At 49.9% G+C, this 15,787-nt stretch overlaps 1 protein-coding gene across 1 annotated transcript in view; it reads right to left on the bottom strand.

The window, feature by feature from the left end:
- ADGRA2 (adhesion G protein-coupled receptor A2) overlaps window positions 1-15,787 on the bottom strand; it is a 111,946-nt gene that overhangs the window by 40,439 nt on the left and 55,720 nt on the right. The gene's annotated exons all lie outside the window — the stretch shown is intronic.

Genomic DNA, 15,787 nt, shown 5'->3' with positions numbered 1-15,787 from the left:
ACATTGGAACTGCTCATCTCTGAGTGGGATCTTGGCTTGAAGGGTTTCCAGCTGGGAAGGGTTCTTTGCTTCTAAAATTTCCTTAATAATATTATTGGATCTGGGGTGGAAAGTTAGCTATGGGTCAGCAATCGTTACTACTTCCACAGGTGTCTTTCATTGCACACTGGTACATAAGGCTCATGTCACCCACTACTCAAGTCTCTAGGGTGGAACACAAGGCATTTTAACAGCACACAGCAATACTACACAGTAGTTTAGGACAGGAAGTGAATACACTGATCTCAGACACGGTACCAAGTCCAGCCGCGTCTGCAGGGAGCTGGAAACGAGGTCAGGACATCAGAGTCAACAGCTCTCCTCTTTAAATCAAGTGCAGTGGGAGCATTAATGACCCACAAGGGGTCACCTTTGTCTCCAGATCAGACAAAGCGCCCTCTTGCGCCATGTGGGGGTGCTTGGTTCAGCAGAGAGCAGAAGAGGAAACCTATCTCCAGCTGAGCCAACAACTGGGATTTTTTCTTCCTTGTGGGTTGCACAGTAATCGAGGATTTACAATGGGACTTTCACCATGGACTTCAAGGGGGAGCAGGCTGGAGTGGGGGGACTGCAGCTCGGAAGGAAGGGATGCAGAGGCCTGGGGGGAGCAGATTGGGTGGGACGGGAAGGCTGGAGCTCAGAAGGAAGAGATGCAGAGGCCTGGGGGGAGCAGATTGGGGACTGGCGGGTGGGGTGGAGAGGCTGGAGTTTGGAAGGAAGGGATGCAGATGCCTGGGGGGAGCAGATTGGGGACTGGGGGTGGGGTGGAGAGGCTGGAGCACAGAAGGAAGGGATGCAGAGGCCTGGGGGGAGCAGATTGGGGACTGGGGGTGGGGGAGAGGCTGGAGCTCAGAAGGAAGGGATGCAGAGTCCCAAGGGGGAGCAGGCTGGGCCTGGAGGTGACAGGGAGGCAGGTGCCCAAGGAGAAGCAGACCAGGGCTGCTGGTGCAGGGGAGCAGATGGAGACCAGAGGGCACAACCTCTAACCCTTCAGACACAACCGGCCTTCAACCCAAAGAGAGTCTGAGTGACACAAGAAACCATCTTCCACAGACATGTGCAGGACTAGGCAGGACCCCTCTGGCCTTGGCTTCTGCCAGCGAGAGCCTGGTCCCCATCGCAACGGGCAGGGACAAGCAGAGGTACAGACTGCCCCCTGCATGCAGCGCCCTGTTCTTGGAAGCCTCGGTTTTGATAAGCTGCATTTTTCCCTTCTGAAAAATGTTCGTCTTTCACTGGGGGGCTCTGGCTGGGTTTGGGAAACAACGTGCCGTGTGCATGGCTTTCCGGTGCTCTCCGAACCCCCAGGCACGGAGGAGCGAGGGGAGACCTGCCACACGCCAAACCCACCATCCGCACGTTATCAGGGAGGCAAAGAGGGTCCTATTACAGTGGCAGCGACGCTCCCTCCTGTTTGCTCCTCTTCACTCAAAACTCATTTCCTCTCCTGCCACCAACTGCTTGGATTCCCAGCCTCTGAGTGCAGAGTCCCTGCACTGCACTGGAGAGAGAAGCCATCATTCCCACCACCGCCAGCCAGGGACCGCCGCGGGCAGGGCAGCAGCCAAGGGAGAACAAATGCAAATGGCAAGTGGGATGGTACCCAGATCTGGGAGCCTTGTGCCTCGCAGTGAATCCATGCGGCAGGCCCCTCATTCATTGTCCCTGCACAGGGAACTGCTGCTTTTCTGTGTCTGAGAGTCGCATTATTTACAACCATCCCTAAAAACGTATACTTCAAAACCACTGATTAGAGACCTCTCCTTGGCTAAGCAGAGGGCACCAACGCCCGCTATATCCAGGTGAACAGGGGGTGCTGAAGGAACAGCTCCTGCTTACCTGGCTGCAGGCTGGGTAGGTTCGTCAGTGCAGGCTCTGGGAGCTCAGCTGCACTGCTCTTAGATCATCTCCCCATCCCACCTCCTAAAACCACGTTCTGAAACACAGCCCGAACTCTGGACTCTCCTACAGCCCATCCACATCTCTGGGATTGGGGAGCTGGGCTGGAACCCTCCCAGGAGCAGGCTGGCTGGCCGGCCCAGGAATCCCGTCTCTCACAGCACTCAGGAGAGCACTGGCTGCCGGTAAGGGTGGAGGCACAATTATCTAGCCATCAGCATTCCTTGTGATTCCAGATATGTCACAGAAACTGATGGGCCAGACCAGGGGCCATCTACTACTATTATTATTGCATTGCTCTTCCATTGAGGATCCCCGTCATGGACCAGGATACCATTGCACTAGCAAACACGGAACAAAGAGTCTCTGCCCCACAGAGCTTCCAGTCTGAGGAGAAGAGAAGAGAAAACAGACAGACACATACAGACGGGGGAGCACAGGAAACAGTGAGACGATCCTGGTCAGCATAACAGGCAGTGGTCTCAGCGCAACGACTGCCTAACTTGTCACGTTTTTTGTAGGCATTGCAGCAAGCGTACAGTCCCACGTCCTGCCTGTGAGAGTGGCCAGTACCAGCAGCTGCAAAGGAAGGCGCAAGACCCTCATAGTGGGCAGTCCTGGAATACCCTGCTCGGGGGGGCAGGGCTTCCCCAGCAGCTAGTGGGTTAAGCACAAGGGTCTCCATCCCTCCCATGCAATAAGGAACATCCAGGTGATGTTCCAGGTGAGAGCAGTCAGAAGCTTTAAGGCCTCCCTGCTAGACTCGCCTGGACAGAACCCTTTCAGGGGCTCTACCCACCCACACTTTTTATGAGTCAATGAAAACCATATAAAACTGGAGTTTAGCAGGACGGGTGAACCCTCGATGAATCCCTTTCAACCAAGGAGAAATCACAGTGTGCTCGTACTGCTTCAGGACAGTTCCTTGGATACAGACCAAAGACTTCCATAGCCTGAATGTAAACAGCCAGAGATAATATAAACTCTCCATCCCGCGCCCCTTCCAAGTTCATCCAGCGGTCCCTTGGGACAGCTGTGTCCCTGGGACTTTAACCCAACATTCCACCAGGAACATAAACAAGTGACAATAGAAGCAGCAGAAGCAAATACCACAGGCTTTATCCCACTCAACCCCGACTTCCTGACCTGCTGGGCATGCTAAGGATGCAGACAGGCATTTGGGGGTTTAAAATACAATACATTATCCTGCTAATGACACAAAGCAGGAACCAGGCTCTAAACTGCATTTGGAGAGAGCTGGGGGAGGGCAAGGAAAGGGCTGAATGCCTCCTGCAGAACTGCTCACCCAGCAGGAGAGAGACCCAGCTGGGATAAACTGGTACAGCTACTTTGACTGGGGTGGGGTAGCTTGATTCACTTCAGTGCAGCTATGACAACAAAAGAGATTCAAGTCCAGGACCTTGATGGTAGCATTCTCCATTTCCAGTTCCACACACAGGGCCAGACAGACAGGCAGACCTGCACGGTCTCTATGTGTGAATGGGACAATGGTGCTCAGAAGAGGGAGTTAGGTTTATTAGGAACTGGGGAACCTTTTGGGAAAGGAGGCGCCTATACAGGTAGGATGAGCTCCACCTAAACCAAAGCAGAACCAGATTCCTGGCTTGTAAAATTAACAAGGTCATAGAGGGGTTTTTGAACTAAGGGCTGGAGGAAAGCCAACAGGTACGGAGGAGCACAAGGTTCGGACACAGACATCCCTTAGGGGAGGATATTTTTAAAGGGGATCCTAATAAAGAAGAGAGGCTAGATGTTGATAAAGTACAGCTAGGAACTGAAGAGAACCAGTCAGATGAAAAAGAGTCTCCTTCAATGGGGGCAGACAACAAAATATTGACAAATTTTATAAGTGCTTGTATACAAATGCTAGAAGTCTAAATACTAAGATGGGGGAACCTGAGTGCCTGGTGTTAAATGAGGATATTGATATAACGGGATCACAGACACTTGGTGGAATGATGATAATCCACGGGACATGGTAATACCAGGGCACAAAATATACTGGAATGGCAGAATAGGTCACGCTGGTGGGGAAGTGGGCACTATATGGGAAAGAAAGCATAGAGTCAAATATAGCAACAATCTTAAATGAATCCAACAGTACCATAGAATCTCTATAGATAGAAATTCCATGCTTGAATAATAAGAATATAGCCGTAGGAATATACTATCGACCACGTGACCAGGATGGTAACTGTGATTGTGAAATGCTCAGGGAGATCAGAGAGGTTACAAAAACAGAAAACTCAACAATAATGGGGGATTTCAACATCCCCATACTGACTGTGAATGTGTCACCTGAGGATGGGATGCAGAGATAAAATTTCTAGACTCCATTAATGACTGCTTCTTGGAGCTGCTAGTCCTGGAACCCACAAGGAGAGAGGCAATTCCCTGGTTTAGTCCTAAATGGCATACAGGATCTGGTCCAATAGGTGAATATAGCTGAAACAGTCTGATAATAGGAACCATAATATAATTAAATTTAACATCCTTGTAGGGGGGGAAATACCAAAGAAACCCACCACAGCAGCACTAACTTTAAAAAGGTGAACCACACAAAAATGAGGAGACCAATTAAATGGAAATTAAAAAGAACAGTCACAAGAGTGAAATGCCTGCAAGCTCCATGGAAACTTTCTAAAAACACCTTAATAGAGGCTCAAACTAAATGTTAGAGACAAAAAGACATATTTTAAACATTGGAAGTCAAATCCTGCTGAGAAAAATAGAAAGGAGCATAAACTCTGGCAAGTCAAGTCTAAAAATATAATTAGCAGGCCAAAGAAGAATTTGAAGAGCAACTAGCAAAAGACACAAAAACTAACTGCAAAATTTCTTTTAAGTACATCAGAAGCAGGAATCCTGTCAAACAACCAGTGAGGCCACTGGCTGATCGAGGTGCTAAATGAGCACTTAAGGAAGACAAGGCCATTGCAGAGATGCTAAATGAATTCTCTGCATTGGTCTTTACTGCAGAGGATGTGAGGGAGATTCCCAGCCACGAGCCATTCTTTTTTAGGTGACAAATCTGAGGAGCTGGCCCAGATTGAGGGGTCAGTATAGCAGGTTATGGAACCTACTGATAAACGAAACAGTAATAAGTCACCAAGACCAGAGGGCATTCACCCAAGAGTTCTGAAGGAACTCAAATATGAAATTGCAGGAATACTAACTGGTATGTAACTATCACTTACATCACCCTCAACACCAGATGACTGGTGGATAGCTAACATGACGCCAATTTTTTAAAAAGGCTCCACTGGCGATCCTGGCAATTACAGGCCAGAAAGCCTAATGTTAGTACCAGGCAATGTGGTTGAAACTACAGTGAAGAATAGAATTATCAGACATAGATGAACACAATACACTGGAGAAGAGTCAACATGTCTTTCGTAAAAGGAAATCATACCTCACCAATCTATTAGAATTTTTCAAGGGAGTCTACAAACATGTGGACAAGGGTGATCCAATGGACATAGTGTACTTAGATTTTCAGAAAGCCCTTGACAAGGTCCCTCACCAAAGGCTCTTAAGCAAAGTAAGCAGTCTTGGGATAAGAGGGAAGGTCCTCTCATAGATTGGTAACTGGTTAAAAGACAGGAAACAAAGGTTAGGAATAAATGGCCAGTTTTCACAGTGGAGAGAAGTGAACAATGGAGTCCCCCAAGGATCTGTGCTCGGACCTGTGCTCGTCAACATATTCATAAATGATCTGGAAAAGGAGGTAAATAGTAAGGTGGCAGACTTTGCAAACAATACAGAATTACTCTAGATAATTAAGTCCAAAGGAGACTGCAAAGAGTTACAAAGGGATCTCACAAAACCGGGTGACTGGGCAACAAAATGGCAGATGAAATTCAATGTTGATAAATGAAAAGTAATGCAATCTCCACTATATGTGAAAAATGATAGATCTAAATTAGCCATTACACTCAAGAAAGATTTTGGAGTCATTGTAGATAGTTCTTGACAAATATCTGCTCAATGTGCAGCGGCAGTCAAAAAAGCGAACAATGTCAGGAACCTTTAGAAAAGGGATAGATAATAAGACAAAAAATATAATGCCACTATATAAACCCTTGGTACGCCCACACCTTGAATAATGCATGCAGTTCTGGTTGCCCCAGTCCAAAAAGATATAGAAGAATTGCAAAAAGTAGGTTAACGAAAGTGATTAGGGTATGGAACAGCTTCCATATGAGAAGAGATTAAAGATGGGACTGTTCAACTTAGAAAAGAGACAACTAAGCAGAGATATGATAGAGGTCTATAAAATCATGACTGGTGTGGAGAAAGTGAAGAGGGAAGTGCTATTTCCCCCTCTACATAACACACGAATTAGGGGTCACCGAATGAAATTAATAGGCAGCAGGTTTAAACCAAAAATAACGAAGCACTTCTTCACCCAACACACCGTCAACCTGTGGAACTCATTGCAGGGGATGTTGTGAAGGCCAAAAGTATAACTGGGTTAAAAAGAGAATTAGATACGTTCCTGGAGGATAGGTCCATCAATTGCTATGGGTGTCTCTAAACCTCGTTCTGCCAGAAGCTGGGAGTGGATCAATTGATAAAGTGCTCTGTTCTGTTCACTCCCTCTGGCACCGGCCACTGTCAGAAGACAGGACACTGGGCTATATGGACCATTGGTCTGATCCAGCCTGGCTGTTCTTATGTAACTTACACCAGCTGAGGAGGTGACCCCATAATGTAACATCTCATGAAAAGAGCCTCCAGCAGCTTCTTATTTCATGTGCTGGTCTGTTGCTGAGTCACTTATGAAGATTGACGGAGACAGAGACACCCCTTGGATTCAGTGACACCAGGCCAGCACCTCTGAGAACTGGCTTCTCCAACACTCCACTTCCCATACGATTCCAGCCCTTTTCTAATATGGATTAAGGCCTTGTCATCCCACAAACTTGATCTGGTTTCATTAAACGGGGTGAGTTACATGGGTGCAAACCCCTCTGTGGGCTCCCATGCACCAGTTTCAGAGGGGCTTATATTTCTGTTTAGTTTAAACCTGTTACTCCTGATAGGCTTAAATTAAATGGAAATAAGCCTGGTCTAAACTGAAATGAGAGTGTTTATATTGAGTCTTTCGCACCAGTTTAACTAAACCAGTTTAAAAACCATGCTTTAGGTTAAAATCAGTGCAATTATGCGTGGAGATCAACCCTAAAAATCACCAACCTCCCTTCCCCCCAAAATGGCCCTTCTAATAGGGTTGACAACCCTCCAGGATTGTCCTGGAGTCCTGAGAAACTAAAGATTATGTCATGCGATGAAACCTCCAGGAATACATCCAACCAGAATTGGCAACCTTATCTTCTAATGTTGCATCCGACGAAGTGGGTATTCACCCACGAAAGCTCATGCTCCAAAATGTCTGTCTATCAGGTGCCACAAGACTCTTTGCTGCTTATCTTCTAAGTGCTTTCTGATGTGATCAAACAGCCACAAAAATGTAACTGCTGTTAAACAAACATGGCCTATGATTTGCCCCGGGTACCTCAGTGGGCAGACGGGGTTGCTGGGGTTTCAGAAAGACTGTTCTTTCCTAACAGGAAGCTACAATCTGTGCTCCCCCTCGGCCGTACGGGAGTTAATGAGGAAAATCCTTTGTCCCGTCTGATTTTGCGGGCGAGCTCACTGTTGCTGCGGGCTGTGCAGAGACGTTATCCAGAGAGAGCCCATGTGTTTACATCTGCCTTGGAAAGCCTCCATGTTAGAGCAGTCAGCCGACGGGGGGCTGGAGCCCTCCGCTGGGGCCAGAGACAGGCCCAGCCTGGAATCAGGGCCTATCTCTGAGGAGGCCTCGGAGCAGAGCGCGAAGCAGCAGGTTGGGCTGGGCTGCGGGGCTGTTTGCATCAGACTCTCAGGGGAGGCCAAGCAGAACCCCAGGCAAGTGCAGTGCGTGGTTCTCTCATCAGGATACATTTTTCATTAAGTTACTTCCTTTCCCAGCCGGCCAGAGCCTCCATTCTCTTGCAGATTTACGATAAGGCTCTTCTCTCTCCATTACTTTTGTTTGGCTTAGCGTTTCCTCCAGTTCCAAGATTTTCCCTCCTCCCTGCACAAATCAGCCCCCTGTTGATATTCTACAGACGCGAGCACAGCTAGCAGCGTGCTGTGCTAATGAAGGCTCCCCGGCCTTCATTTTCATCCTCGACCCCGGGACTCTGCACAGATTCAGCCCCTCCTCTCAGCCTCCAGCCCCTCCCACTCCCTATGCTCCTCCTTTGTCTTTCCTCCACCTCACTTTCAGGTCCCAGGTGTAAAGGTGCTCACCTGAAACTGCCTTCCAGTTCCCATGCTGCTGCAGTGACAACAGGAGAGAAGAATGTTCATTGCAAGCCCCTCCGAGATCTGTGGGTGCGGCACACCTAGGGCAGCTGCAAAAACAGGGCCCCGAAATCCACTAAGTGGGCCAAATTCACCTGTGTGTAACCGAGGGAGCAGCACCAAGGAAGAATGCAGCTCAAGGCTATAAGCAATCAGAACACACTGCCCTCGAATGCCCTCATTAATTGCTATCAACGCTGCTGGAGTTGCTCTTGCTCTTTTAGGTATCATTGAAATACACGGGGCAGGCACATCCATGCCACACAAGCCAACCGAAGAGAGCACCAGGCTTGCAGAAAGCTGCCCACCCAGCAGAACTTAGCGCAAGCTGAGTCAAACATGCACAAATGGAGACAAGGTCTGAGACTGCTCAGAACTGGTGAAGCTTTCCTGTGCCTCCAGGCCAGAGGTACTGGATTGGCCTGAGCTAGCTGACTGATGCAGGCCCACAAGGGGCAGAAGGCATGATGTCGCTCAGGGTCTTTAGGAATTCATATCTTGTACCCATGAAAAAATGTAATGGTCAACAGAGCTTAAAGAGGGACTTGCACACTAGGTCAGACAGATTCTTTAGAGAACCGTGGGAACAATTTACCAAGGGGCGTGGTGGATTCCTCCATCACTGAATTTTTAAATCAAAATGGGATGTTTTTCTGAAAGCTCTGTCCTAGGAATTATTTTGGGGAAGTTCTCTGGCCTGTGTTATGCAGGAAGTCAGACTAGCTGATCACAATGGTTTCGTCTGGCCTTGAGATCCGTGAATCTATGAATCACTTCTGAGCCACAAGCCACCTTCTCTCGTCCCTGGTGCCACTGCTGCAAGAACCTGGCTGTAAACATGAGACTCCCTCCTGCAAGCAATTCTGCAGCAGACCTGCTCATAAGGGCATGTGCACACAGCAGCTTAGGCCTAGTCTACACTGACAGCTTTTGCTGGCATAGCAAGGTGACTTAGGGGTGTGATGTTTTGCCGACATAGCTGTACCAGCAAGAGCCCCAGTGCAGACCCAGTTATACCAGCAAAAAAGTGCTTTTGCCGGTAGAGCTTATTTTGCTGGGAAATTGGCATAAGCCCTATCAGCAATAGGACCTTTTTACAGGCACACCCTGTGTCTGCACTAAGGATAGCCATGCAGCAAAACTTTTAAGCATAGACAAGGCCTTGGGGAGTTCTACGCCTGCTCTCTCTCTCTCACATTTCTGTGCCAACATTTCAGAGCCCGCCTAACTCTGTGCTGCAGGAAATCTGCCCCCGGCTGCTTTCTTAGCTCCTTCCAAGCTTCGGAATCTGAGAGATGGCAAATAGAGAAGCCGGTTCATATTTTCCCTCCCCTGCCCAGTGGTATTTGTGCAGCACATTAGTTCCTGTAAGAGGATTTCTCAGACCTTCCCTGCTCTTTCATGTAAGGAAAGTTAATAGCCTCTTTCAGCCGGAGCAAACTGCCAGCGAGTGTTTACAGAGTATGGGATTGATTTACCATGAAAGCTACTTTTCTCTCTGACTCCGGGCGACGTTACACCAGAGCCTTTCAGGGCTGGAGTAAACTAATGTGTTTCGGCTCCTCAGCAGCCGCCTGCCTCTCTCCCTTTCTGAATTTCCACACATGGGGCCTAAAATAATCAAGGGAGGTGGCCGTGATCTGAACACAGGCTCTCAGTACTCCTGCCAGGTATAGCACTGGGCTCCTTTCTAAGGTTTCCTTTAGACTCCACCACATCCCACAGAGCAGGGCAGAACGATATGAAAATGGGTCTGTGCTGTCTCAGCAGCACCCGCGCTACGTTCCCCTGAGGGGCTGGGGAAGACAGTGACCATTTCAGCCTCATTTCCCCGCACTGCACCCCCATCTTCAGCCTCGACAGTTTTCACCCAGAGCAGAAGGGAAAGCTGCACATATGGCTGCTGCATTTCCTGAAGACGGGGTAGGAGTCCAGTCCCTGCCGGAGCTGAAGTGCTGGTACCCACACTAGTCCACTTGTGCTTTGAGCTCTCAGCCAGGAGCCAGCAGAGACCCATGGAGGTTTTCAATCGAGTCGCCCTGGCGTTTGGATGGCATTGTACCTGCTCACACCCAGGCTGCAGTTGGCCCCATTCAACACCATCCCCCCTGCAATAGCTAGCACTGCACTGCTGCTTGGCACACCAAAGAGCAGATTGCCCAGTAGAAGGCAATCATCAGGTGTCTGAACTCAGATGTATCCATTCAGTGCTCTCTTTAGGGTGCAGGCCACCACCTCCAATACTAATAGACAGAGGACAAAGTTAATTCCAATGCAGAAAGACCGTAACCCTCTCTCCCCTTGGCTAGCAAAGCACTGGGATCAACGCACTCTGTGTAGATAAGAACCAGCAGCAGGGTCACGGAGCAGCCTGAGTCATGGCAGAGCTCCCCAGGACCAATACAGCTCATTTCCAGCACTCAAGGGATGCCTAGTGCCCTCTCCTTGTCATTCCCTACGGACACACAGCCAGTGCTCTGCCGCAGCATCCGCTCAGCTCACAGTAAGTGCTACCACCGCCGACAAAGAGGAGCAACCAGCTCCCAGCCACAAGCGCACACAGGCTACTCTGCCTTCAGCAGGCGGAGGGATGGCTGGTGTGACTCCTTGAGGACCATGGCTATTATAAGCCAGCAGCTGGTCTCTAACCTGCAGGCTGTGGAGTGGGTGCTCTCCATGGCGCATCCAGGTGGGTCCCTGGAGCTGGGGAAGCATCTCACAGTCACCAGACAGCGACAATGGTTGGAGCCTGGCCCAGGACCCTAAGAGGACTGGGGAGGCTTTTTGACTCTCAACTCCGAAAGAACGAAGCCTCTTTCAGCTCGTGGTGCAGTTGCTTCCTGTCCCTCTCTGGTGTAAATCCAGCCGGGATGAAACCCGTTTGGGGTGCCAGACACTGGAGAGGGAGCCAATGCCGCACAGGACAGGACCCAAGTGCAAAGTGGCCTGGAGGGGAGAGCTGGTGCTAATCAACACAAAGCCCTACAGCCACAGACAGACCAAAGCAGCCTGGATACAGAATGGGGCAGATGCAAACAAGCAGCCACAACCACTGTGTTTCAGCTCCCAGAATCCCTCCCTCGTTCCCTTTTCATAGAGCCATGCCCATGCGCTGCCATGTGGAATGGGCCAACAGGAGACCTATGATGGCAGAAGTGGCACGTGATGGGGTCCGTGGTGCGGCATTTCAGCAGAGCTCAGGCAGAGACACCTGCGTTTGCTGCAGCAGAACCAGACCCACCTTTTGTTCACCAGATGCTTTCATCTCCCCTGAAGCAGAGCCTGGAGCACTCGCTCCTGCAGCGCGAGCTGCTTGTATCTTCCCTACCATGTACAGCGACGGCACAGGGGAATTTGTGCTCTGTGTTGCGGGGGTGCTGAGTCCTACAGCTTCTTGGTGTCATGCAGGGCAAGGATGGCAGAGCCTTATGCTGTCACCTTGTCAAGCATGGTGACACACAGCACGCTCCTGGGGAATTCTGGGAGGCCCCTCTGATAGGAATGTGGTGCTAAGTACTTGCCCTGGCTCCATCTCAGGGCACAAGGCCATCTGCATTACCAGGATGAGAGACAAACCAGGACCCAGCACGCTCCTTTCACTAACCTCCTGCCACAGCACCCTGCACTGAGAGCCGACTCCTCCCCTGATCGCCCCCAGTGTATCCTCCCTGGCCATCTGGTTACTATCAGCTGACACTCATTTACAAACGCCGTGTGAGAGTTTGCAAGCCGGGGCTCTCAATCAGAAGTTTAACCTCTTTCCTGGCATGCAGACGTGTTCCAGCCCTTGCCCCACAAACCTGCTCACACTCCAGAGGCCAGATTCCTTCAGAGCAAAGGGAGCCAAACCCGTTCAGCCTGGGAATTCACAGAATACATAGCAATTCTGGCTCAATATCTGCCCGGCTTTCTCCTGAGGGCTCTGTGAGCCAGCAGGCAGAGCCAAACAAGAGCCAAAGGGCTGGGAGTTGAAGCTAGAAAAATTCAGACTAAACATAAAGGGAAAATTTTTCAATGTGAAGATCATGGGATGAGGTTCTCCAGCCTGGGTTAAGCAGGGTGTCTGACTGGATAATCCGAATGGTCCTTTGGGCTTGAGGCCAAAATTCTGACATGTTGGTGGCTGAATCCAGACACCTAAATCCAATCGGGGATCCTGCTGGTTAGCCTGTGCCTGTGCAGGGCTCTGCTAACTTCAGCCAGGCTCTCTGCAAACTCAGAGGAGACTGGGGCCTGATTTTCAGAGCTGCTAAGCCATGAAAGTCAAAGGGAACTGCTGGGCCCACCAGACCTTTTGAAAAAAAAAACAGCCTTCTTACTATCTACATACCTATCACCATTGTGTCTGAGTGCTGTATGGTCATTAGCAGAAGTATCATCATACAGAGGGGGCGCTGAGATGTGCCAGATTAAGTGACAGGATGTCTGTGGCTGAGCCAGGAATTGAATTCAGGTCTCTTGAGCCCCCATCCAGTGTCCTGGCCACTAGCCACTCCTTTTCCCCCATGCCTAAGTGTGGATTTAGGTGCTGAATTTTGAACGTCAAATGTTGGAAAGTTCTGGCCTGAATTTCTGTACGTGATAAAAGCACAAGTGATATTTACGAAGCATAGATTTTTCTATTAAAAAATAAATTAAAAGCAGCATCTGGCAGCCTGAAGGATCCAAACTGCTTCAGAAAATTTACGAACCGCTATACCAACTAGGGGGACACAAGGCATTGCTTTCTCTCTTACTAAACTGCACCCACCTGTTGGGTGGGACGCAAGCACTGTTCGACGGCCCACAGCACCAGTTTAGGACAGGAAGTGAAGAGTGTTGTATCCGACCATGAAGCTGCTAGGGGACTTTAGGTCAGCAGAATGTAGCTACTCAAGATGGAATCTGGCCAGGACATATGCAGTACTAATCACCACAACCAGGGGATAGCATGTTTAAGTAGGCAATTAGCAAATGGGAAGTACCATTTAGACATTCAAGTAACAAGCCCCTCTCTAGACTCTCCCTGTGCCAATCCAGCCATAAGAGGTCACTAGTAGTTACAAGGCCCCAGGAAGCCGCAGAGCAGTCTGCAATGCACTGGCCAGATTGGGGAGAGGGTATTTTTAAAAAAGAAATAACTCTAGATATATCCATTTTACTGATACTGGACTGAGCCCCCTGTTGGCAGCCCCCGAGGAATGATCATGCCACAGAGAGACAACTCCCCCTGCTGTCCCTGCAGGCTGGGTATAAGACACACTGGCGGGGGCAAAGCCAGGAAGCTCTTTGATTTGGGTACTAGCCAAAGACTTGGGAGACCTGGGTTTGAGCCCTTGCTCTGCCACAGATTTCCCATCAGTAGCATGGGGATAACAGTATGCAAGTGTCTTTATCTAAGCAGCTGCATGTCTGTTGGCCTGTGCATAGAATAGGCGTGTAAAGGAGCCTAGAGATGCACGCTCATCTTGGGGAAAAAATGAATCTGCTCCCTCCATCCAAGCCTCTCAAAGCACCTTACAGTCCTGGTTCAAGCTTAAACTCCCTTTCGCTCCCCACCACACTGCAACGTTGGTCTGTATCATCACACACGTCCAGGGCCGGCTCCAGACCCCAGCGCGCCAAGCAGGCGCGTGGGGCGGCATTGTCGGGGCAGGGCGGCATTTGGCTCCGGCGGACCTTCCGCAGTCATGCCTGTGGATGCTCCACCGGAGCCGCGAACCGGCGCACCCGCCGCAGACACTTCTGCCCCGGCCGCGGGACCGGGGAAGGGCGGCGAAACGCGCCGCCCTGCTTGGGGCGCCGTAATTTATAGAGCCGCCCCTGCACACGTCCCATTTCACAGGCACAGAGAGATGAAGCTACTTGCCCAAGGTCACAGAGGGATTCTGTAGCAGAGCCAGGAATGGAACTGAGAGCTCCAGCCTCACACTTCCCTGTTTTAGCCTCCAGACAATCTGCCCCCTCTGGCTTTACCTGTTTTAAACAGAGGGCTTGAATGCAGACTGTCCCGCATAGCTCACCGCCCACTTCCAGACACATTCAGAGCAGCAGATCACGAATGCTGAGCACCACGGCATTTTGATTAAAACCATTTCCAGTTAATCTAAACCAGAGCATTCCTCTGGAAGCAAAAGCATGATGAATATTAACTGATACCAGCGACAACATGGGCTCTGCACCCAGGCTGATTAACCATCACTCCCCACTGCAGCCAGACCCCTGGCCTCCCCTGCTGCAGCACAGAGGATGCTCCTGTCTCCCTGAATTACATTCCCGGGAAGCTCCCGTCTGTGTAAGAGCCATCGCATAAACCGGGTGGGACACAAGGCCTGCACATCTCCATGGCTCAGCTCAGACCCAACCTGAAGGCTTATTTACTTGGGCACTTCAAATGTGTGCTTTAGCTTCGAGTCTCTTCCATGCAAGCTGCCTATAAAACTCCCTGGAATGTTTGCACTGAAGGGCCCTACAGGGTCTGCCTTGATGGACTGATGATGTTCTGGAAATGAACAAGAGTTTGTCCTCCTTGGTGCCTCTTTGCTGCAACGCCCAGTGTTGCACTTGGATCCGTCTCTGCTAGCTGCACTCAACCCAAATATATACTTAATCAAATCCACAGCACAGTCTAAGGGCAGAGGCTTCTCAGTACAATGCAGAGGCAGGTGAAAACCTCTTGGGCTTGGCGCCAAGAGGCTCTCTGCCTGCAACTCCTTAGCAAAGGGCACAAGAAACTATTCTCAGCAGCGTGCCAACCAAATGCCAGAGTTAGCCAAGCATGCTGGATACAGCTGAGATGCAACGACAGATGGATGGCGGACACTATTCAGAAAGCAGTAGGGGCCAGTTCATAGATTCTCTGTGTCTTTAAAATTAAACCATAGGGTAAAAGTGTCAGAGTTTTACTCCTCTCTCTAGGGTGCACATTTAATTTTGTTAATTAAAACCCTGAAACTGCTGGAAAGACTAAGGCCCTATCGTAACAATTGCTCTGGCAGGCAAGGCCAGATCAACGGGGCATCCCCTCCCTAGCCCATCTCAGAGGAAGGTGCAAGAAACCCCATTATGGAATAACTTACCCATAGAGGAAGCTTCTTCTGAAATCCCATCAGTTACTGGAAGGTTTATCCCGGTGAGGGTTTATGTAGCAATGCCAGATTCCCATAGAATCAATGTAGGAGATACAAACGTGGTCTTACAGTTACTTAGCAGGAAGACGGGGATATAGGACTCTTGGGTTCTCATCTCTGAGATGTATGCAATAAATGGGAGAGGTGATGCTGCCACGCCCCGCAGGCAGGATTGGGAGGGTTAGTTTATGCATGTTTTGATGCACTTTGAGAGCCACAAATGGAAAGTGAAGCTGCAAACACCCAACTCTGCATGGCTCCGTCACAACGGCAAGCATCTTCCCGCACCCAATCACGGCACCTGAGATTCAGACTCTGGGAGACTCCTGCCATGCACAGAGCCCACCTTTGCAGAGGAAAGGCCCCAG

Source organism: Mauremys reevesii, linkage group 2 (genome assembly GCF_016161935.1).
Source record: "Mauremys reevesii isolate NIE-2019 linkage group 2, ASM1616193v1, whole genome shotgun sequence".
Classification (NCBI taxonomy): domain Eukaryota; kingdom Metazoa; phylum Chordata; order Testudines; family Geoemydidae; genus Mauremys; species Mauremys reevesii.
The sequence above is the reverse complement of the archived record's forward strand: the minus strand, read 5'-3'. Positions and strand labels throughout refer to the sequence as shown.